Here is a 23,910-nt window from a genome sequence, read left to right as displayed (position 1 = left end):
ATGCCGGATTATTCCCATGGGGAGGGTTTTCTGTCGCAAACTTGAACGGGCCACGGCGGGGACGGTCAGGCAACATCACACAGTGTACCTCTCCTGCAAGATCAGGGATGATTTGCGAGTTTGGGCTTCTTTCCTAGTGTCCTTTAACAGGGAGGTTTTGTGGCCTCCCCCTCGTTGTTCCAACAGTTGACTCCAGTTGTTCACAGATGCCTTGGGCAGTCATGGCTTTGGGGCATTTTTTGCCGGGTCCTGGTGCGCTGCTGCTTGGCCGTCTTCTTGGGTAGCGCGGGGTTTCACTAAGAACCTACTTTTGCTGGAATTGTTCCCGATCATTGTTGCTCTGGAGTTGTGGGCCTGCCAGTTCTCGAATCGGGACATCTCGTTCCGTTGCGACAACTTGGGAGTGGTACACGCTATCAATAATCAGCGTTCTTCTTCTCCCCAGGCTTTGTGGCTGTTGCGACATCTTGTGCTTGTCTGCTTGTGACGCAATATTAATTTCAGGGACCGTCACGTTTCCGGAATCGACAATGGGATTGCAGATGCTTTGTCTCGGTTTCAGTTTGATAAATTCCGTGAGTTGGTTCCGGGAGCGGTGACGGAGGGTTTACCGTGCCCGCCTTCTGTCTGGCAGATTGTCAAGTTGGGTTAGCTGCCCTTGCCAGGTGTGCTTTGGCTCCTTCCACGCTCAGGGCGTATGATGCGGCCTGGCGTGATTGGTCGGCCTTTCAAAGTAGGTATGGTGTGGCAGGTGAGTCCCTGGTAGACGTTTTGATGGCCTTTTTTTGGGAGCATTATCAAAGCGGCCATGTCTTCTGCCCTTGCGGGCATTTCCTTTCACTCTCGGCTCCACGGGATGATGGACCCCACCCGGTCTTTTGTCCTTTCCAGAGCACTTAAGGGATGGGCTAGGGTGCGACCGGCGACCGCGGACTCATGTAGACCCGTGATGTTGCAGCTTCTAACGGAGTTGCTGGGTGTGCTGCCTCGAATCGCGGCCTCAGAGTTCGAGTTGGCCCCTTTTTAGTTTTGTTTTTGCCCTAGCTTTCTTTGGGGATTTCAGGGTGAGCGAGTTAGTAGCGTGCAGTAAGTCATCTCGTGATTCCGGTATGCTTTACGTGAATGTGCGCCTGCAGGATGGCCTGTTGCTCTGTGGGATTGTGCGGTCCAAGACAGATCAAATAGGTCGGGGTCGCTGGGTGTCCTTGGAGGCCCGGGAGGATGCGAGTGTTAGCCCGCTGCGGCTGGCGCAGGAGTATTTCCGGTTGAGGCCTCCGGAAGGCGACCAGTTGCTAGTGCATGCGCACGCTGGCCCGCTGACTAAGTTCCAATTTGCTTTAGTGTTTAAGAAATGTTTGGAGGCTCTGGGTTTGCGCGGGGCGGACTTCGGTACCCATTCCTTTCGGATTGGGGTGGCTACCCATGCAGCGGCTGCTGGCTCCTCCCTGGCGGTTATTCAGGAGCTGGGCCATTGGAAGTCTGCCTCCTATAGGTCTTATGTTCGTTTTGATAAGATTTAGGTGCGCCTGTTGCGCTAACCCAAAAACTTGTTTACTCGTCGGTTTTTGAACGCTTAGCGTTCAGGAATCGAGGGTGTGAAGTGAATTTTTAAATTTTCCTACGAGGGGGCCTAATTTCAATTGGCTATTCTCTGAAGGTCGACAGGAGGTTTTTTGAGTTTTCTCCTTCACTTGGGTTATTTCTGTTTATTGCATTTATCTAAGTTTCGTGTTTCAATTTTCTGATGTTAGGGTGTTTTTCTTTTTCAGCCGTCGTTGATTTTGGGGATCAAGTGGGGCTGGTTGGCCATTCTTAAATTTTTGGGGCGGCAAGGCATCCTATGGCACTTAGGGCAGCTGATGTTTTTGGGACTAGGGAGTTTCGTTGGTTAGGTGTTCGTGGTATGCTTTGGGGTGATTTGTTATGGCTCCTTTTTCACCGTGAGCGCCGCTGGCGTCGCCCCAGCTGTATTGTCCTGCATTTGGGCATCAATGATTTGAGCTGAGTTAAAGGCATCGACTTAATTTTGTCCATTAAGGCTGATTTGGTGGCGATTCGTTGTCACTGGCCTGGAGTCCGTATTGTGTGGTCTGAGATAGTTCTGTGTTTTCATTCGTGGGGTGCGGTGCGTTTCTCGGCTCTTGAGAAGTCTCGCAAGAAGGTGAATTCGGCGGTGTCGCTGTTTGTTAGGGCCATAGGTGGAGTGGCTGTCAGGCATCCTTTACTTGTGCTGCGTAATAGGCATTTCTACAAGGAGGATGGGGTTCACCTTTCTCCGGACGAAGTTCAGGTTTTCCTGGAGGATGTTTTTGGTCCTTTTCGTTAGGGATCTTTAGTTTTTTCTTGTTTGCTTGTTTGGATGGCGGTGGCGGTTTGTTAAACCTTTGTGGCGGGAAGTCGCTACCAACCAGCAGTCAGATAGGCATAAGTGGTCATTGTGGGGCACCCTCTTTAGAAGGACGGCAGGTGTGTCCTTCCCTTGCGGGTGGACATTTAGACGTTCCCCTGCGGGAACATAATGTTTGCCAGAGATAAGAGTGGTGAGGCCAGCACAACGCGGTTTATGCAGGTAGGAGGCGGTGTTGTTGGTTAATCCCCTCCTTGGTTTGTTGGATTTCATCTAAGTGACTGGAGCTGGTGTCTGGTAGCGGCTTTTCCGTTGCCGTCCTCCAATCTAAATTTAACTTCACAATCTAAATAAATTTCAATTTCAATTACAATTATAGTTTAAAGAGTTGGTCAGCGATCAATAATAAATCATCTGACCTTTAACTCCAGCTACCGTGTCCGTGTCTTTATTTCAGTGTGTGTCATTTATTTTAGTGGTAAGCTAGTTTAAGAAATGTTGATGTTAATCGCAATAAAATTATGGGCGCCTTAGATTAGCTGAAGGCTGCATAAGCCTGAGGCCATATAAGAGCCCAATTTTTTGTGATTGGTTGTTTAGAACTAAGCAGTTGCTAGGTAGTTTATGGTTTTCGGTTGTATTTTTCCTATAGGATTATAGGGCTGTCCGTCAAGGGTTTAGGGGTTGGTCTCAGGATAATATATAATCCATAGTCATGTGCCTCAGACTTCCTCTTGCCATTTTGAATGCCCTCCCGCCCTCCCTGATTATTTTTCATTTGTTCTTGTCCTCTCCAGTTAGCTCTTGACAGCCAGATTGGCGGGAAGTCGCTACCAACCAGCAGTCAGATAGGCATAAGTGGTCATTGTGGAGCACCCTCTTTAGAAGGACGGCAGGTGTGTCCTTCCCTTTCGGGTGGACATTTAGATGTTCCCCTGCGGGAACATAATGTTTGCCAGAGATAAGAGTGGTGAGGCCAGCACAATGCGGGTTATGCAGGTAGGAGGTGGTGTTGTTGGTTAGTCCCCTCCTTGGTTTGTTGGATTTCATCTAAGTGACTGGAGCTGGTGTCTGGTAGCGGCTTTTCCTTTGCCATCCTCCAATCTAAATTTAACTTCACAATCTAAATTAATTTCAATTTCAATTACAATTATAGTTTAAAGAGTTGGTCAGCGATCAATAAATATCGTCTGACCTTTAACTTCAGCTACCGTGTCCGTGTCTTTATTTCAGTGTGTGTCGTTTATTTTAGTAGTAAGCTAGCTTAAGAAATGTTGATGTTAATCGCAATAAAATTATGGGCGCCTTAAATGTAAAATGAAAAAAAATCTTCTTGCACCCAGTACTGTATCTCGAATCTTTCAAAGACAAACCTAATTTCCAGTGAAGTCAACTAATAATTGGTTATCCAAAAGACCATCAAGCTTTTAGAAATGCAGAAAAGATGACTGTAAAACATGTTGTGAACAAAAACGACATGTAAAACTATTACAACAAAATTAAATATAATATTTTTTAACTGTGACAGTTTTGTTATTTATCTACTGCAATGTAGCTGCAAATGTTATACTGGAAGCACCACCAGGCCCCTTAATAAAAAGAATCATTTAGCATTTTAGGAATATGCTAATCACAGCTATTAACCACAGAGTCTCAAAAACATTTTTCAGATTACCATCAGGGTGACCCTTCTGGTCTACAATTCACAGCTACAATAACAATAGAATTACATAGTGTGGCCTAAACTGGGATAGTTAATATTACAGATTGAGTATCCCTGATCCAAATATTTCGAAATACGTAATATTCCGAAATACAGATTTTTTTGAATGAGTCTGAGATAATGAAACCTTTGTTTCTTCTGTGGGGTACACTGGGCTCCACAAGGATTGGACAATGGGTGTAGAATAGGATATTGATCCGAGGCACCAACAGGCTCAAAGCTTTGACTGTTCCCAGAATGTACAGCGCCGCCTCCTATATCACCCCGCCTCTAGTGATGAGCGGGTTCGGTTTTACTCGCCGCTCATCACTACCCGCCTCCCAGCACAGGAGCTCAGTTTTGTAAGTTGGTGCTGCAGTAAGCAGGCACTTAACAGAGGGGCTGCTCCAAGCAGCCCCAAGAAAAGCTTTTTATGAGGTAAAAAGTGAAGACTTCAAGGGCAGCAGCGGTGGTAAATGTCCTGTGACATTCACTGCTGCAGCTCTCCCCAGCGGCGCTGTACACTCCTGAGCCCTGGTTGCCGGGTACTTACAGCGGAGGTTCCGGTTTTCTTCACGTTAGACACACACGGCTGGGGCTCTACAGGATCGCGTGGCCGTGCTTCGGAAGGTGGTAAGTGGTAAGTGGAAGGTGGTAAGTGGGTCCCGCTTGCGGGACCCGGTCTTTATCGCGATCCGGCGCGGTCAGTGGGAGGCGTGCCGCATGCGCTGGCGGTGGACACTGTGGTAGTACAGGCGATCCTACTAGATCACCAGGGCATGGGCGCAGGTCAGGTTTTCTCTCTAAACCAATTCTTATATTGCCCACAGTACCTGGTGGTTTTGCCAGCAGAGGGGATAAGGCTTAAACCTGAAGCCCCTCCCCCAGCCCCTGGGCGCCATTTCTAGCAAGTGTTCCCGCCCTGGAGCTGCATATCTGTCTTTTCCTCACTCCCTGACAGTGTCTGCGGCGCCATTACTCCTCAGCTCACTGTTCCTGGGACTGCTTGGGCAAATCCTCCTATGTAAAGCCGCCTGGTTGTCAGCGCTGTGCCTTTACATGACATTTAAGTATTCTACCTGCCTTTTTAGACAGTGATAGTTAAGAAAGAGTGCATTTAGTCAGGGTTTTATAGTACAATTACCCTGTGATATACATCCAGTTCATACTATGTACTGTTATATCTATTGTTATATAGCTGCTAAGCTAGTCCAGTGCAGTATTATTGTCAGTAATAACCTCTGCATTGTACAAACTGTGACTTTTTGTGTGTGCATTGATAGCTGAGTGGTGTCCATTTCGTGTCTTTCACTCATCTTGCTATCCCTATATTCCATAACCTGAGGGGGCTTGGTGCATCAGGTTTTATCTAATATAGGATTTTCACAAAGAAATACTGTATTACGTATTTTTCTCTGTGATTTAGTCACCATATCTCTCCTTTATCTCTGCTGGTGCTGACTACACTGCGCAGGGGTTTGGGTTTAGAGGTATTGTGCTGCTGATAATTGTACTGTGTTACCTCATACTGCAAGTAATATCATGTCTGCTTCTGAGGGTAACGGTTCTGGGGCGGAACACACTGCTGGTGTTGCTGAAGCCACAGGCACATATGAGGAGAATATAGCAGCTGTGGGCTCTGGTTCTGGGGGCTCCTTGCCTCCCAGTGGGACTGTGGCAGCGGAGGCACATACTGACCCACCGTGGGCCGCTTTTTCCACACTTCTGCATACGCTAGTTCATAAACTAACACCCCCTATGGGATCCCCAATGCCGGTACAACCGTATGAGGTCCCTGCAGCTAACCCGCCATGGGCGGACGATTTATCTGCTCAATTAAAGAAGTTGAACCAGTCCTTGACTACTAAAAAGTCTGACCAACACTTGCCTAAGTCCAAGAGGTCTTCTAAGCGAGCGCTTGTCGCCTCACAATCCACTGCCGTCCCTGACACCTCATCTGATGAAGACGGCACATATACTGACCCCACAGGTTCTGACTCAGATACGGCTGATGAGGAGGGTAGTTCACATGTGGATGTTCCTGATCTTTTGGAGGCTATTTAGTTAATTCTGCAGATTACGGATGATCCCGAGCCATCCGTCCCTCCTAAGAAACCAGATAGGTTCAAGCGTCAGAAGGTGGTTAAACAAGTTTTACCTCACTCTGATCACCTAGTGGATATACGTCAGGAGCCCTGGGAAAACCCAGGTACGAAGTTTGTGCCTCAAAAGAAGATGCTGGCTTGCTATCCCCTCGCGCCAGAGCTGTCTAAGAATTGGGAAACGCCTCCTCCAGTGGACTCACATGTGGCTAGGATGGTGGTTTCCTCAGCTCTACCTGTCACTACCGTCACGTCTCTAAAAGAGCCAAAGGATAAACGTGTGGAGGGTTGTCTGAAAGCGATGTACACCCTCACGGGTGCTGCACAAAGGCCCACTATTGCAGCTACATGAGCTGCAGAGGCTATTGAACCATGGACCTTGGAGTTAGAAGCTGAAATCTCCGCTGACCATGCTAGACAATGCTTTGTCATATATTGTCACAGCTTCTTGATATATTAAAGAGGCGGCTTCTGATGCCAGTATCCTAGCACCCAAGGCCTCTACTACGTCAGTCCTGGATCGCCGAATATAGTGGCTGAGATCCTGGTCTGTGGATCTGGACTCTAGAAAAACCCTGGAGGTACTCCCTTTTAAGGGAGATATTCTGTTTGGGGAGGACTTAAATAAGATAGTGGCTGACTTGGCTACTGCCAAAACTGCCTGTCTGCCTAATACCGCTCCTTCTGTGTCGAAGGCTAAAGATACGTCCTTTCGCCCCTTTTGTCCTTCAGGTAAAGCAAAAGGTCAGGCATACCATAAGCAGGCCCGCACTTCCAAACATGGTAAGCCGAAGCCCAAAAGAGCCTGGGCTGCCCGTCAGGCAGCTGCCAAGAACGATAAGCCTGCCGCATGACGGGGTCGGCCTCCCCCTGAAGGATCCCAGGGTGGGGGGCCGGCTTCTAGGGTATACCCAGGAATGGTTGAAGACCACTTCAGATGCCTGGGTACGGGAAGTCATCACTCGAGGTTATACCATAGCCTTCAAAAACCGACCCCCTCATCGATTTTGCCAGACAGACGTCCCTTTGGACCAGAGAAAGGCAAAAACTCTTCACTCGGTGGTACAGACCCTCCTGGATACAGGAGTCGTAGTACAAGTGCCTCTTGCTCAGAGGGGCCGGGGGTACTATTCTCCGCTGTTTCTAGTCCCGAAACCAAATGGGTCCTCCCGGCCCATTCTCAATCTCAAGGCATTGAACAGGTTTGTGAAGATTTCCAAGTTCCGTATGGAAACTCTTCACTTTATAGTTCTGGCCTTGGAACCTGGGGACTACATGGTCTCCCTGGACATACAGGATGCTTACCTGCATATTCCTATAGCAGTGTCACATCAACAATACCTGAGGTTTGCTATTGGCAACATCCATTACCAGTTTCGGGCATTACCTTTTGGTTTAACAACGGCTCCGCGAGTCTTCACCAAAGTTATGGCGGTGATGACGGTGGTACTCCGCCGTCAATGGGTCAGGATACTGCCGTATCTGGACGGCTTGTTAATCCGGGCAAATTCCCCAGATCTTCTCCTGCGTCATCTGGATATGAAGGTCCGGTTTCTACAAGCCCACGGGTGGCTCATCAACTAAAAGATATCCTCCCTGGTCCCTGCTCAGAGCATGGTGCACCTGGGAGCGCTGTTGGACACTCACAACCAGAGGTTGTTCTTGTCTCAGGAGAAAGTCCTGAAGCTTCAGGACAGGATTCGTTGCTTCCTTTCTCGCCCGCAAGTGTCGATACATTTAGCAATGCAGGTGCTGGGCCTCATGGTATCAGCATTCGACATGGTGGAGTATGCTAAATTCCACTCTTGCCCCCTCCAGAGGCTGATTCTAGCCAAGTGGGATGGCCTGCCTCACCGGATCAGATCTCAAATGATCTTATTGACTCCGGAGGTCCATCTGTCGCTGCTTTGGTGGCTCCGGGACCAACAATTGTGCAGGGGTCGTCCCTTCTGGATATCCAACTGGGTCCTGTTGACGACAGATGCCAGTGTAAGAGGTTGGGGGGAGCAGCACTCCCTTCAGGGTCGGTGGACCAAGGAGGAATCTCTCCTCTCGATCAACATTCTGGAATTGCGGTCGGTCTTCAATGCGTTGAACCTGGCCCAGCATTTAATTCAGAACCGTCCTGTTCAAGTACAGTTGGACAACGCCACCACAGTGGCTTACATAAATCATCAAGGCGACACTCGAAGCCGTTTGGCAATGAAGGAAGTCTCACGGATTCTACGTTGGGCGGAACGCCATCTACCGGCCATATCGGCAATATTCATTCCGGGAGTCCTGAATTGGGAAGCGGACTTTCTCAGTCGTCAGGACATACATGCCGGCATTCCTTGTGGAAAAGTGGGGTCTTCCAGATGTAGATCTGATGGCGTCACAAGGTTCCGGTCTTCGGAGCAAGGACAAGGGATCCTCAAGCAGCATTCGTGGCTGCGCTGGCGGTGCCGTGTGTTAGGCGCTGGGGTCCGCAATGTCCGCGCGGCCTGGTGCCTAGCAACTAGGGACGCCGTGCGCGTTCAGCCGCCGGCTTCCTAGCAACGCTAGACGCCGGGCACGCTGAGCCGCACGGACCCTAGCAACGGGGACGCCACGGGCGGACCGCGTTCCCCGTTGCAGGGTCTAGTTACACACGCACACACACTTGTCTTCTGGCCGTGCAGCAAGGCAGCTGCACGGCATTAATACCAATCAGGCTCTGAACAGCTGATTGGAGGACTCCCTGCTAAATACCTTCTCAGTGCTTCTCACAGACGCCGGTAATAGCTTCCTGCATGCTGCTTTGGTTTGCTGAGAGTCTGTTCCAGTCCTGCTGTATCCGGTCATTCCTGTCCTCAGAAGTCCTATATCCGGGAGTTGTCATCTCATCCCAGGAAGTCGTTGGGTCCCCAGTAGTCCTGACTGATCACCTTTGAATATCGAGTGGTGTTTCGTGAGTTGCGGCTCTGCCGTGTGTTGCGGCTCAGCCGCTTTATCTTTACATATTTTGTCTTTGGAGCATTTGCGGAGGGTTCCGCTTCCACAAGTCCTCTCTGGAACTCGGCGGTGCCGGGTAGGAGAAGTGGACAAGTGGATATTTTGGTTGTCCTTTTCCCTGGCGGTTTTTCCGCACATATTCTAGTTTTTATTAGCTTGTAGCCCCTGGCCTAGTTGTTTAGTCAGAGGGCCCCTTGTTATCACCCTGTCTCGGATTTCCCTTTGTCTCTCATTAAGACCTGGGGGGGCATCAGAGTTGTGCAGACGTAATCCGCCCTTCAAACGCGGCTGCCATGGGCTCAAGCAACCATAGTCTCGCAGGGGATTTCTGACAGCACGGGTGAGACAACGGAGTTAGGGCGCAAGGGGCTATTTTCCATTCCCGCTCCCTTCCCCAGCATTACGTTCCAGTGCTCCGGTCCTCGCAATAAGATCTCCTCAGACCAGAGTGCTCGAATCATAACACTGTGGAGGTTTCAGCTGCCGTACGTGTTCCCTCCGGTCACGGTGTCACTCCTGCCCAGGGTAATTTGGTAGTTCAAGCAGGAAAAAGGAAATCTGCTTCTCATAGCTCCGGCGTGGCCCAGACGGCACTGGTTCTCAGACCTGCAAGGCCTATCTTCGGACTGTCCACATCTACTTCCACGACGCCCAGACCTCCTCGTTCAGGGCCCCTGTGTCTACCAGGACCTAGCCCGGCTATCTTTGACGGCGTGGCTCTTGAAGCTTCCGTCTTGAGGGCTAAGGGTTTTTCTGAAGAGGTCATTAAAACTATGTTGCGGGCCCGGAAACCGGCTTCTGCTCGGATTTATCATAGGGTCTGGCATTCCTACTTTGTTTGGTGCGCATCTAACAATTATGACGCTTCAAAGTTTCGTGCAGCCAAACTTTTGGCTTTTCTGCTGCAAGGCCTAGATTTAGGCCTGCGTCTGGCCTCCCTCAAGGTTCATATTTCTGCCTTGTCGGTGTGGTTTCAGAGAAAAATTGCGACTTTACCTGATGTTCATACTTTCACTCAGGGTGTGTTGCATATCCAACCTCCCTATGTTTCGCCTGTGGCTCCTTGGGACTTGTCGGTGGTTTTGGAGGCGTTGCAGGAGCCTTCATTTGTACCCCTTGGTTCAGCTGACCTTAAGTGGCTTTCCCTTAAGGTGGTGTTCTTGCTGGCTATTGCCTCTGCTAGAAGAGTGTCGGATCTGGGTGCTTTGTCTTGTAGTTCCCCATATCTGATTTTTCACCGTGACCGGGCGGTTCTTAGGACTCATCCCGGATATTTACCTAAGGTGGTTTCTTCGTTCCACCTTAATCAGGAGATTGTGGTTCCGGCCTTTGTCTCTCCTGATTTGTCTCCCAAAGAGCGGTCTTTGGATGTGATACGGGCTCTCCGTATCTATGTGAAGAGAACTGCTTCTATTCAAAAATCTGATTCTCTCTTTGTTTTGTTTGGATTTCGCAAACGTGGCTTGCCTGCTCACAAGCAGACCCTGGCCAGATGTATTAGAATGGTGATTGCACATGCTTATGTGAGGGCTGGTATGTCAGCTCTTGCTCACATTACGGCCCATTCTACTCAGTCTGTTGGACCTGCTTGGGCGGCCCAACGTGGTGCGACCCTTAATCAATTGTGCAAGGCGGCTACATGGTCCTCAGGGAACACGTTCATAAGGTTCTATGCCTTCGATACTGCTGCTTCCCAGGATGCTTCCTTTGGACGCCGGGTTCTTGTGCCCCCTACAGTGCGTCCCCTCCCATAAGGAACTGCATTAGGACATCCCCATTGTCCAATCCTTGTGGAGCCCAGTGTACCCCGCAGCAGAAAACAATTTTTTTTGGTAAGAACTTACCTTTGGTTAGTGGACTGCAGAACTGGACAATTGTCACAGATCTGCTAATCCGGCGCTAGTTCTAAAAGGTCAAATACATTTTTTTTTTTGAGTGAATAAATATAAAAAGTGTGAATAGGCAGCTGAGTAAAAGCAACTTGCTAGGTCGCTTGGGATTTTATGAAACAAACAAAGAAAAAGTTTACTCTGCGCCAAAAAACACTTTGTGATACCAGTGTGCAGTCTGTCATGTATAATGATTGACTCAGTACAACTTCAATTATAAATAACCACTTTTATATTTGGTCTGTTTAGGATTAGCAGCATAAAATACAAATATACATAGACTTTGTAGCAATAAATTGCTCTCTAGACAGACAATATAGACAATATACTATGTATTTTAAAAATAACTTATTGGCTCTGTTTGGTAAGAATTGATTCTTAAACACTGGCGTCCCAGTGTCAAAAACTCGAAAATATTAAATAATAAATAATAAAAATGTCCCGCAAATATGATAATGCAGTCTCTTATAGGATAATATGTATTAATTGTAGTGGATAATTACCAATGTGCTGGTTCCTGAATTGTTTAGATACAGGGTCCGTTTTATAGTAAATTGCACATATGTAGGTGATTAATAGAATAGAATTACCGTTCCATTCGCAAAAAGGCTCCCCTGATTGATGGCCTTGTCAGGCGGTTTCTGTGATTGATTCCACACCACGGGTTATTGACCCCACTGCGGAGGACATTTGCAGACACCCGGTGAGAACAAATGGAATAACAGGTGAAGTTGAAATTGAAGCCGCTACGGGCAGCTGTGTGCGGTAATTAGCTGATACTCGCCGGCTTAAGTAATAGTGAGAAACTGTGACGTGAAGTACTGCAGGACACCGCCGGCTTTGAACACCGGACTGCTGCCTCTCGGATTGTGGTCTGCGGCTGACAGTGAGCTGGAGCACCCGGCGTACAGCGTGCAGAGAAATGCTGTGGCTGTGTATAGCAGTGAGTCCGTTCCACGGAAAACGAGACCAAACAGAGACCTAATGTGGAGTAGGTCTCTGTTTGGTCTCTTTGTCCGTGGAACGGACTCACTGCTATACACAGCCACAGCATTTCTCTGCACGCTGTACGCCGGGTGCTCCAGCTGACTGTCAGCCGCAGACCACAATCCGAGAGGCAGCAGTCCGGTGTTCAAAGCCGGCGGTGTCCTGCAGTACTTCACGTCACAGTTTCTCACTATTACTGAAGCCGGCGAGTATCAGCTAATTACCGCACACGGCTGCCCGTAGCGGCTTCAATTTCAACTTCACCTGTTATTCCATTTGCTCTCACCGGGTGTCTGCTAATGTCCTCCGCAGTGGGGTCAATCACCCGTGGTGTGGAATCAATCACAGAAACCGCCTGACAAGGCCATCAATCAGGGGAGCCTTTTTGCGAATGGAACGGTAATTCTATTCTATTAATCACCTACATATGTGCAATTTACTATAAAACGGACCCTGTATCTAAACAATTCAGGAACCAGCACATTTCATCCACTACAATTAATCATATTATCCTATAAGAGACTGCATTATCATATTTGCGGGACTTTTTTTTATTATTTATTATTTAATATTTTCTAGTTTTTGACACTGGGACGCCAGTGTTTAAGAATCAATTCTTACCAAACAGAGCCAATAAGTTATTTTTAGAATACATAGTATATTGTCTATATTGTCTGTCTAGAGAGCAATTTATTGCTACAAAGTCTATGTATGTTTGTATTTTATGCTGCTAATCCTAAACAGACCAAATATAAAAGTGGTTATTTATAATTGAAGTTGTACTGAGTCAATCATTATACATGACAGACTGCACACTGGTATCACAAAGTGTTTTTTGGCGCAGAGTAAACTTTTTCTTTGTTTCATAAGAACTTACCTTTGTTAAAACTCTTTCTGCGAGGTACACTGGGCTCCACAAGGCGCCCACCCTGACGCACTTAGCTTCTTTGAGTTGGTATGGCATTAGCAGCTGACACTTCTCCTGTCGTGAGAGTGTGGTGTATGTGGCTACTAACCGTTGTTGTCTCTTTTCCTGCTACTGCATTGGGCTGGTTAACTAAAAACTGATCTCCTGTGCTGGGAGGTGGGGTGATATAGGAGGCGGCACTGTGCTTTCTGGGAACAGTCAAAGCTTTGAGCCTGTTGGTGCCTCGGATCAAGATCCAATTCTACACCCATTGTCCAATCCTTGTGGAGCCCAGTGTACCTCGCAGAAAGAGTTTTAACAAAGGTAAATTCTTACCATAAAACTAGTTTTTCTGATGGCTCAATGTACACAAACTTTGTTTAATGCACAAAGTTATTACAAATATTGTATTATAAGACCTTCAGGCTGTGTGTATAAGGTGTATATGAAACATAAATGAATTGTGTGTATGTACATAGACTTTGTTTAATGCACAAAGTTATTAAAAATATTGTATTATAAGACCTTCAGGCTGTGTGTATAAGGTGTATATGAAACATAAATGCATTCTATGCTTAGACTTCCCATCGCCATGATATCTCATTACGGTATGCAATTATTCCAAAATACGGAAAAATCCGATATCCAAAATACTTCTGGTCCCAAGCATTTTGGATAAGGAATACTCAACCTGTATAAGGCAAATATAGTGGTGGATGCTCTATTAGCTTAGTGATATCATTCAGGTGCTTGAAAGGGAGTGGTATTTCTAAGCAAGAAAAAAAACACATTTTGTTTCCTCCAGCACCCTGAATGATAGCAGTAACCGGATTTAAATCCCATACAATATCTTAGAATTCATAGATCTTGGTTACATATATCTGCGCAAATGTATGTGTAAGCCCCCAAGCCACATCAAGGCCTCTCTGTATATATATTGGGGGTCCCTAGCGCTATATCTAGGCGCAGGGCGTGGCACCCCAAAAAAATCAGCATAAGCCAGACACCCTTCTGGTCTACAATTCACAGCTACAATAACAATAAAATGACATAATGTGGCCTAAACTGGGATAGTTAATATTATTCCAGCTGGGCCCTTTTACACCGCCAGCTTCTAGCACGGGTTATTGTACATGAGCGTGCATAACCCGTGTTGCTGTGCGGTGTAAATGGGCCAAGTCGGAATAAATCGGGTCGAGTCACCCAATATTCCAACTCGGGTAGCTTGCAGAGTTGAACATGGGTTCAAGCCGGCAAGCTGTGCTGTGTATATGGGAGCCGGGTCGCATTAACCCGGCTTCCGTTCACAGTGAATGGACAGGCGGCATTTGGAGATCATGTGATCTCCAAGCGCCGCCCCTGCCACATCACCGGCAACGCCTCCAACCAGGCAATATACCGGGTTGGAGACAGCAGTAGGAAAGGGGCCTCAGGCGGGTCGCAGCTGGGTAGCACTCGTGCCAGGCCTCCGGCTACAACCAGCCTCAGTTGGTGCAAAAGCAGTATACTATAAAAATTAGTATTTAGATTTCCTTTCAATATAATACAAAGTATATTTGCTTTTGATATATTTAAAATATCTGATCCAGATCGTATACATTAGGTAGTGACTGTGCGGTCACGTATTTTCTATTGAGATACTGACTGGAATGGATTTCTTTACATATGGCCCAAAAATGTAATTAATCAACACTAATAAAAGGTTTGATTAAATACATAGGGGCAGATGTATTAAGCCTGGAGAAGGGATAAAGAAGTGATAAAGCAGTGATAAATGCAAGGTGATAACGCACCAGCCAATCAGCTCATAGCTTTCAATTTACATATTGGAGCTGATTGGCTGGTGCATTATCACCTTGCATTTATCACTACTTTATCACTTCTTTATCCCTTCTCCAGGCTTAATACATCTGCCCCTTAGTCTGCCTATATTTACTTATACTAGAATACTTGGAAGATTGTTTCCTTGGTTACTGCATGTTTGTGTCTAACAAGTGTTATAAATCATCCAGGACCCAGCTACATTATTTGAACCTTTTAGTTTTGTCTTGTAAAGTATGTTCTTAGTTCACCTCTTTAGAGATCTTCTGGGTTACCTTTTACATATCTAGACTATTATCATTCATATGATTTCTATGATCCCAACAGAAACAAAATATTACTACAGTACAATATATGATTAAAGACATTTTTCATTTCAATGTGCCAGCAATTATCAATATATTAATACCAATTAAATTATTCATCTCTTTCGCTATTTCTGTACAGGATTTTTTTACATGTTAAACTTTTAATATTCTATATAATAAAAAGTTAACGCTTTTTATTCAACATTAAGGGGGATATTTACTAAGCAGTGATAAGAGTGGAGAAGTGAGCCAGTGGAGAAGTTGCCCCATCAACCAATCAGCAGCTCTGTATAATTTTATAGTATGCAAATTATAGATGTTACTTCAGTGCTGATTGGTTCCCATGGACAACTTCTCCACTGGCTCACTTCTCCGCTCCTATCACTGCTTAGTAAATGTCCCCCTAAATCTTTATTGTGATTATACAAGTAAAACATAGAGATACAGAAAAGAAATGGGGGTAACAATAAGGGGGAGAGGGGAGACAGGTCATACAAAGACATGAGAGAAAAACACAAAAATCAGCATGCAATCAAGCATCTGAGTCACCTGTTGGGGGTTCATTTAAATTGAAAGGAGTAGAGGGGCTCCATGAAGATGAGCATGAGGGGGGGCACTCTTTCCCTCCATGATATATACATGCCACAGAAGCCATAAAGTTAACTCTTTTTAACTCAAGTGTTTTGTGCGCCAGCCGCCACTAGATGACGCTTGACTGAGCAATTCAAGTGTTACTCCGTTCAGGCGTTCACAGCTGTTGGCGCTCAGTGCTGTTTCTTGCGGCGGATGTGGCTTGCTCCTGGTGCTCCCCTCCTCCCCGTCATTAGTATTCTGCTTGGGGGTGGGGTTACGTGTAATAACGTGTTTGCATTGTGATGTATCGACGCAACGTGTCATTTTGCGAAACTCCACCCCCAAGTGAAGTACTAATGACAGGGAGGAGAGGGAGCACCAGGAGCAACTGGGGGGTGGGAGGAGGAGGAGGAGGAGGAGGAGGAGGGAGATGCAGGCTGGTGGGCGCTGCACACACCCCTGACAATGAGCACTACACAGCCCTGGCAACTAGCATTACACAGCCCTGGCAACGATCAAGACACCCGACCCAGAGCATGAAACCCCTGGCAACCAGCATGACAACCAGCGCGTGAAACCCTTGGCAACGAGCGTTTCCACTGTGCGCGGAAATGTGAAGTAGTACTTACAATAAGTAAGAGTCGTTACCATCATTGGGAACAGAATATAATGTAACACAAAACAGGTCATTAGCATCATTAATAACAAGCTGGTTGCATGCAAAAATGGAAGCTATGTAGATGTTGGGATGCATATACTTATGGTTAACACCGAGCGTAAGTCATTGCTACTTAAACACACCCAAAAGTACAGTGAAAAAAAAATCCTTTATCTGATCCCTCTTATCTTAATTATATGTTCATGCTGCCTCCTCTCTGATAGCATGTGATGACTTAAATCTTATCATTTCCTCATATTTGGACTGTCAAGTTGCATATCTTAAGTTCTGACTCCCTTTTTACCAAAATTCTCTTTGTAGAAACAGAACCCTTTAGCATTTCAGATCATGCCTTAGTCTGGATGATTTTATCTACTGCAGCTGATATAGGTTCCTCCAGACAGCGGCGATTCCCCTCGCACTTAGCTAATTCCCTCATATTTTGGAGTAACGTGGAAACATTTAGGCACATTTATAAGGATGATAATCCCCTTTTATTTTGTCAAGCTTCCAAGTCAGTAATTCAAGGTGAAATAATTTCCTATATTGCCCAAACCCGTAATGTCTTAACCTGGTCTCGCTACATCTTATAAACCCATCTCACTGCTTAATACGGGCGATAAACGTTTAACAAAAATCATAACTAAACTTGTACTACCATCCATCATTCATGGTGACCAAACTGGCTTTATTTGTTGATGCCATTCTGTTGTGAAAATTTGCAAGGTGCTTGCAGCAATCCACTGTCTTCACACCTTGGGAGAAAATGACTTAAATGTTCTTTAGTCTAAAAATGCTTAGGAGACATTTGACTTGATCTCTTGGATGAATCTGTTTGACACATTTGCCCTGAGTTTACCGCTATTATTCAAGCATTGTACTCCAACTCTACTTCCCAAGTTTACAGCAATGGTAATCTATCCGAGCCACTCGCTGTTCAAAGTGGAATTAGGTAAGGCTGTCTCCTTTCACTTCTAATATTTACAATTGCATTAGAGCCTAGAGTCAATGGCGATAGGCCTCCGTTACTCTTTGGCATTTTTCTAAACTCATGTGGGGTGGTGAAAAGCCAAGTATAGCTCTGGCTAAATTAGCTATGAATTGTTCTGATGGAGGTTTGGGTGTCCCAAATTGATTTGCTTTCTCATAGACAATTTTCTTTAGGTATATTTTAGACTGGTTCTTGGACAGAAATAGTTATACATGCCACTTGCTGGATGAAGCTCTCTTGGCCCCATATTCCCACAGTGCTTTTTACATACGTTCATCTAATCTTTCTCATGTTTTTTCTAACCCCCTATTCCATGATTCTTTCCTTGCATGGAAGGCAATTAACCATAAACCATATTGTAACTTTACAAGCTCTATTTATACTATAATTTGTGGAAATACCTGTTTTACCCCGGCTTTGAATAATGCCTTGTTCTTGATGTGGGGAGATAGAAGAATAATGAGGATTAAGGATGTTTTTTTTACCCAGGAGGTCATATGCAAGGGCATTGCTACCATAGGTACAGGTAGTGCAACTGCTGTGGGCCAAGAGCTGAGAGGGGCCCACCTTCCCTTTCAAAGCTACATGTGTTATATACATGTTTCACCATTGGGAGATACACAGGGGCCCTTACAAACCTTGCCCTGGGGCCTACAATATATCTAGGTATGCCCCTCAACCTGCTTATTGTAATGTGGTATAAAATTAACTGAAGGCCATTACAATGTTACATAATATGAATTAGGGGGACTGTAACATGGCACAATATGAATTGGAGGTACTATAGTGTGGCATAGTAGGAGCTGGGGGCCCTATAAGGTGGCACAATATGAAGTGGAGGCACTATAGTGTGGCATATGATCTGGGGCACTGTAATGTGGCACAATATGTAGTGGAGGCACTATAGTATGGCTCAATATGAACAGGCAACACTGTAATGTGGCATAATAGAAACTGGAGGTATTGTGTGGCACAGTGTGTCATAATGTGAACTAGGGCATACTATAGGGCATAAAATCAGCACTTGCTGCAGAGAGGTGTCCCTGAAGAAGCATTGGGACAGGGGCCTCTTCCAGATGTTGCTATGGCAGGGCCGATTCTACCATTAGGCAGCTTTAGGCAGCTGCCAAGGGGTGCCGTCCCCTGCAGTGCACCACCGAATTCATGTAGCAAAAAACTGAAGTATGTCTCTGTATGCACCCTCCTCCTATTACACTTCGCTGGTTGCTGCTGTGGGTCTAATCAGGTGCAACCACCACTATCAGGCTGTACCACATAGTGTCTCAATGCCTTCTCTGTGCTGACATGTGTAATATCAAGACATATGAAGACAGATGTAACTATGGCACCAGATGGGTGCCCCCATGGCTGCTCCTCATAGCCCTAATGCACCTCCTTCAGGCCCCTGGATCCTGCCTCCCCAGCAGCAAACAGCACCTGACTACATGTCTGCACCCAGCAGCGTCACTGTAATGCTGCTGTGCATGTAAGAGGAACCATGCCAATTATGAGGGAAAACAAGGAAACAACTTTTAAGTAAGTAGCCCATGGGGGTTTCTACAATTGAATATAAACACCAGACCCTATATGCAGATGCAGTGTCTATTGAGTGTTGTCCCTTTTCTCTGTATATGTATAATGATGTAATTCATCCCAGACCACCTAGTGGCCACCTGCATATCCCCTCCAAAAGGGGGTGGGGTTTGCAGGTTAGGGGGCGCTAAGCTGAAGCTTTGCCTTGGGTGTGGAGAGACCTTGCACCAGCCCTGGCAATGGGACCCACAAAGCTCTGGCTACGTCCCTGGTCATATGGACTCTTTTTGAAGACCTTCAGGACTCTTATGTGTTCCCTCACAAGCACAGTTACATGTATCTGCAGTCATCACTTCTCTGCCCCTTTCCATGTAATCCTCCCAAGCACCCGACAATCTGTCCTCCCTTCTGACATTTTCTAAATATAACATTCACCATACCTAATATTTATATAAAGATAAAGGGGGATATGTACCAAGCAGTGATAAAAGTGGAGAAGTGAGCCAGTGGAGAAGTGCAACCAATCAGTTGCTCTGTATAATTATAAAGTATGCAAATTATAAATGAAACGTCAATGCTGATTGGTTTATCACTGCTTAGTACATGTCCCCCTTAATTCAAAAATGTGGAATTTAACTTTTGCGTTGGTCTAAGAACATCCCTTCTTGTTCCTTTCTGTCTGTGTGCCATTTTGATTCCACTATGAAATACAATTAGCAATGTTACACGAAGTTCATCTCAGAACCAGGCATATACATCCCAATAACAGCACAAACATATGGTTCCTGATGAAACTGGACAATGGGCCTAATTCAGACCTGATCGCAGCAGCAAAATTGTTCTCTAATGATTTAGTGTGGCAAATCTGCAGGTGTGGCAGATTTGCAGGTGTGGCAGATCTATCATGTGCAGAGAAATTTACAAAAAACAATGAAAGAGCGTGGCAAGCTGCTGAAATGCTGACGTGCACGTTTCGCTGTATAGCAAAACGTGTAGACAGAAAGCATAGAGAAAGCAATAATAGACTTCTGCGGTCACCCTCTGAAATTGGGGATAATAAAGTAATTTACAAATGTCAGCAATAGTCTTTATGGCTATAGCCCTTAGAGTGTTAAGGGAATAAACGTGATCTGCCTGGTCCCAGTTCTCTGCATGACTTATGTGAATAACTAATGTGCACAGTGTTGCCACTAACAACAGCACTTTGTGGCCACTCCAAACTTAAAAATCATGTGTCATATTTTCAACACTTTTCAGCAATATAACGCAATACATGATATAGTAGCAATCATTGTCATTAGCTGACTCATTTAAGCCACACATTAGCATTGCGAGTCATCTATAGACAAGTATATACAAATCAGTTATCTATCATATATGCAACACAGAATGTGCAAGATAACCGTCTAACATCTCTCCACCAACATTTATTCCCATTAGTTCTGAGTGATCTGTTATATGAGACACTCTGTATTATATGATTTTTGTAAATAAGGAGTGAATATAATATATAAGACATATCTCACTTATTATACTATTGCAGGGGTCGACTTATACATGGGAAGTACCATACAGGCTCTTTAATATAAGCCAGTGATACATTAGTGGAGACAACTGCGGGAGTTAACACTGTTACATTGTATTAATACATGTTCAATTAGGATGAAAGCACTGCTGTAACAAATATTGTTTCCAATTCATAAATGTGTAAGAACAGGTGGCTACAATCTCTAAACAGTTTTCAATGAAAATACAACTGCACACTAGTGTTGCGGGAAGATCACTGGTATTACATGTAAACCAGTGATTTATTATACACGCAATACAGAGCGTGTAGGGCAGTGGCGTAACTACTGCCCCCGCAGCCCTCGCGGTGGCTTGGGGGCGAGGGGCTGCGGGGGCGCCGCCACTGATTTAGAGCAGATTGACATGCGGACGAACGTCCGCATGTCAATCTGTTGTCACTAGCCCCCCGCTGTGAAGTAGGGACACGGAGGGCACAGCGTGCGCCTCTCCTGTGTCCCTCTGAGTCTCCGGCGTGTCGGGGGGCGTGTCCTATGAAAAGGGGGCGTGGCTTCGCGGAGGACCCGCGATCGCGGGCCACGCCCCCGTTTTGTCACTGAGGGGGCATGCCCAGCGCTCTGTGAGCTGCTGGCATGCCCTCTCTCCCACTGTCTGCGCTGAATAGACGCTGTGCGCATGCGCACAGCGTCTATTCACTACTGCTCTGCTATGCAGAGCAGTGACTGTAGGAGCCTCCCAACTGCCCCCCCCCATCGCGGGACACTGCGGGAGGTATGCATATATGGCACTGGGGGGGCACTGAGGGGGCATATATGGAACAGGGGGGGGCACTGAGGGGGCATATATGGCCTGAGGGGGCATATATATGGCACTGGGGTGGCACTGAGGGGCATATATGGCACTGAGGGGACATATATGGCACTGGGGGGGGCACAGAGGGGTCATATATGGCACTGAGGGGGCATATATGGCACTGCGGGGGGCACTGAGGGGGCATATATGGCACTGAGGGGCATATATGGCACTGGGGGGCACTGAGGGCATATATGGCACTGGGGGGCACTGAGGGGGCATAGATGGCACTGGGGGGCACTGAGGGGGCATATATGGCACTGGGGAGGCACTGAGGGGGCATATATGGCACTGGTGGGGCACTGAGGGGGCATATATGGCACTGGGGGGGCACTGAGGGGGCATATATGGCACTGGGGGGTACTGAGGGGGCATATATGGCACTGGGGGGCACTGAGGGGGCATATATGGCACTGAGGGGGCATATATGGCACTGGTGGGGCACTGAGGGGGCATATATGGCACTGGGGGGGCACTGAGGGGGCATATATGGCACTGGGGGGTACTGGGGGGGCATATATGGCACTGGGGGGCACTGAGGGGGGCATATATGGCACTGGGGAGGCACTGAGGGGGCATATATGGCACTGGGGGGGCACTGAGGGGGCATATATGGCACTGTATGTGTACCTGGCACATGGGGGGCTATATTTGGCACTGGGGGCACGTGAGCACCTGGCATTGTGGGGGAATATCTGGCACTGGGGGCATATGTGGCACTGGGGGGAGAGGCTATATTTGGCACTGGGGGCATGTGAGTACCTGGCACCGTGGGGGAATATCTGGCACTGAGGACATATGTGGCACTGGGAGCACAGCCCTAGCAACAAGCACTACCCCCTAGCAACGAGCATGACACCCAGTGCATGAAACCCCTGGCAACGAGCATGACACCGAGTGCATGAAACACCTGGCAACGAGCATGACACCCTGAGCATGAAAACCCCTGGCACCGTGCATGGAACCAAGAGCATGAAACCCCTGGCAACGAGCAGGTAATTTAGAAGTAATTAGAAGCATTAATGTAGGACTTAATGTGTAATGGGCATTACGGTAGGTGGCATAATGTATCACGGACATTGCGGTGTGTGTCAGAATGTGTCACAGGCATTACGGTGTGTGGCAAACTATATCACGGGCATTGTGGTATGTGGTATAATGTCTCAGGGGCATTGCAGTGTGGCATAGGGTATAACGGGCATTGCGGTATGTGTCACAGGCATTACGGTGTATGGTATACTAGATCACGGGCATTGTGGTATGTGGTATAATGTCTCAGGGTCATTGCAGTGTGTGGCATAATGTATAATGGGCATTGCGGTGTGTGGCATAATGTGTCAGGCATTACGGTGTCTGTATACTATATCACGGGAATTGTGGTATGTGGTATAATGTCTCAGGGTCATTGCAGTGTGGCATAATGTATAACGGGCATTGCGGTGTGTGTCATAATGTATCATGGACATTGCGGTGTGTGGTATACTATATCATGGGCATTGTGGTATGTGGTATAATGTCTCAGGTTCATTGCAGTGTGTGTCATAATGTATCACGGACATTGCGGTGTGTGTCATAATGTATCACGGACATTGCGGTGTGTGGTATACTATATCATGGGCATTGTGGTATGTGCTATAATGTATCAGGGGCATTGCAGTGTGTAGCATAATGTATAACGGGCATTGCGATTCCTGTCATAATGTGTCACAGACATTACGGTGTGTGGCATAATGTGTCGGGGGCATTACGGTGTGTGCATATTGTGTCATGTGCATTATTGTGTGTGGCATAATGTCTGAGGGCCTTTGCAGTATGTGGCATAATGTATACTGGGCATTACTATAAGGAGGAAAAATGACAAATAATGGAAGGGGCATGAATCAGGATTATTTTTCTTTCCTGTGGTGGCTAACGTCTGGGCGTGCAGGTTGCAAAACTGGGGTATAAGGTAGTCTATTCCTGCAATGCCACGCCTCTTTATGCGAAGCCACGCCCATTTAAACAAAACCACGCCCCTTTTTGGCGACGCGCGCCTCCGGCGCGCACATGTTTCTCCCTTTCCTGGTGCCAATTATGGGGGGGGGCGCCGAAGAATTTTTTGGCTTGGGGGAGAAAAATTTCTAGTTACGCCACTGGTGTAGGGCAATTACTTTTCACTACTATATCTGTTTCTCATTGTGTCATAAAGATCTGACATAAGAGGATCCTATACTGTGCAAATTATGCAAGTGATGTGGGTGGATAATACAATATAATATATAACCTAATAATCCCAATACCACCACACCCATATAAGAACGGGCTGCTATACCCTCCATAGGATTTTGAATGTAAATACAGTTGTGGTGACACCAGGAATCCGCACTATTTGCCCTATATTTAGAAGAGCACAACAGAGCTAGTGGATTAGGTAACCCAACACACCAGAAAATCTCAGAGGCTTTACTAATATTTTCAATTATACACCGGGCAGGAGTAACAAATGGAAGTACCACTTTTAAATCTATTTGCACTTTATTTCTATCTTTTTCACCTATCTGTCTGTATGTGTCAAATTTTTAACCTCTATGTTTTGCTGTGTACCCCCTGGAAAATGGGGCTCCATTTTAAAAAAATGAGCATTAAAAGCTAAGTATTATTCAGTCCTATAATCTGTCAAAAATTGTCTCAGTGCGCCCAACTAAGCAACCACATTTTGGTTTTCTCTTTTTCTGGTTCAAGTTACGGTTGCAACAGGGCTGCA

This window comes from Pseudophryne corroboree, chromosome 6 (assembly GCF_028390025.1).
Source record: "Pseudophryne corroboree isolate aPseCor3 chromosome 6, aPseCor3.hap2, whole genome shotgun sequence".
NCBI lineage: Eukaryota > Metazoa > Chordata > Amphibia > Anura > Myobatrachidae > Pseudophryne > Pseudophryne corroboree.
This window is presented reverse-complemented; position numbering follows the sequence as displayed.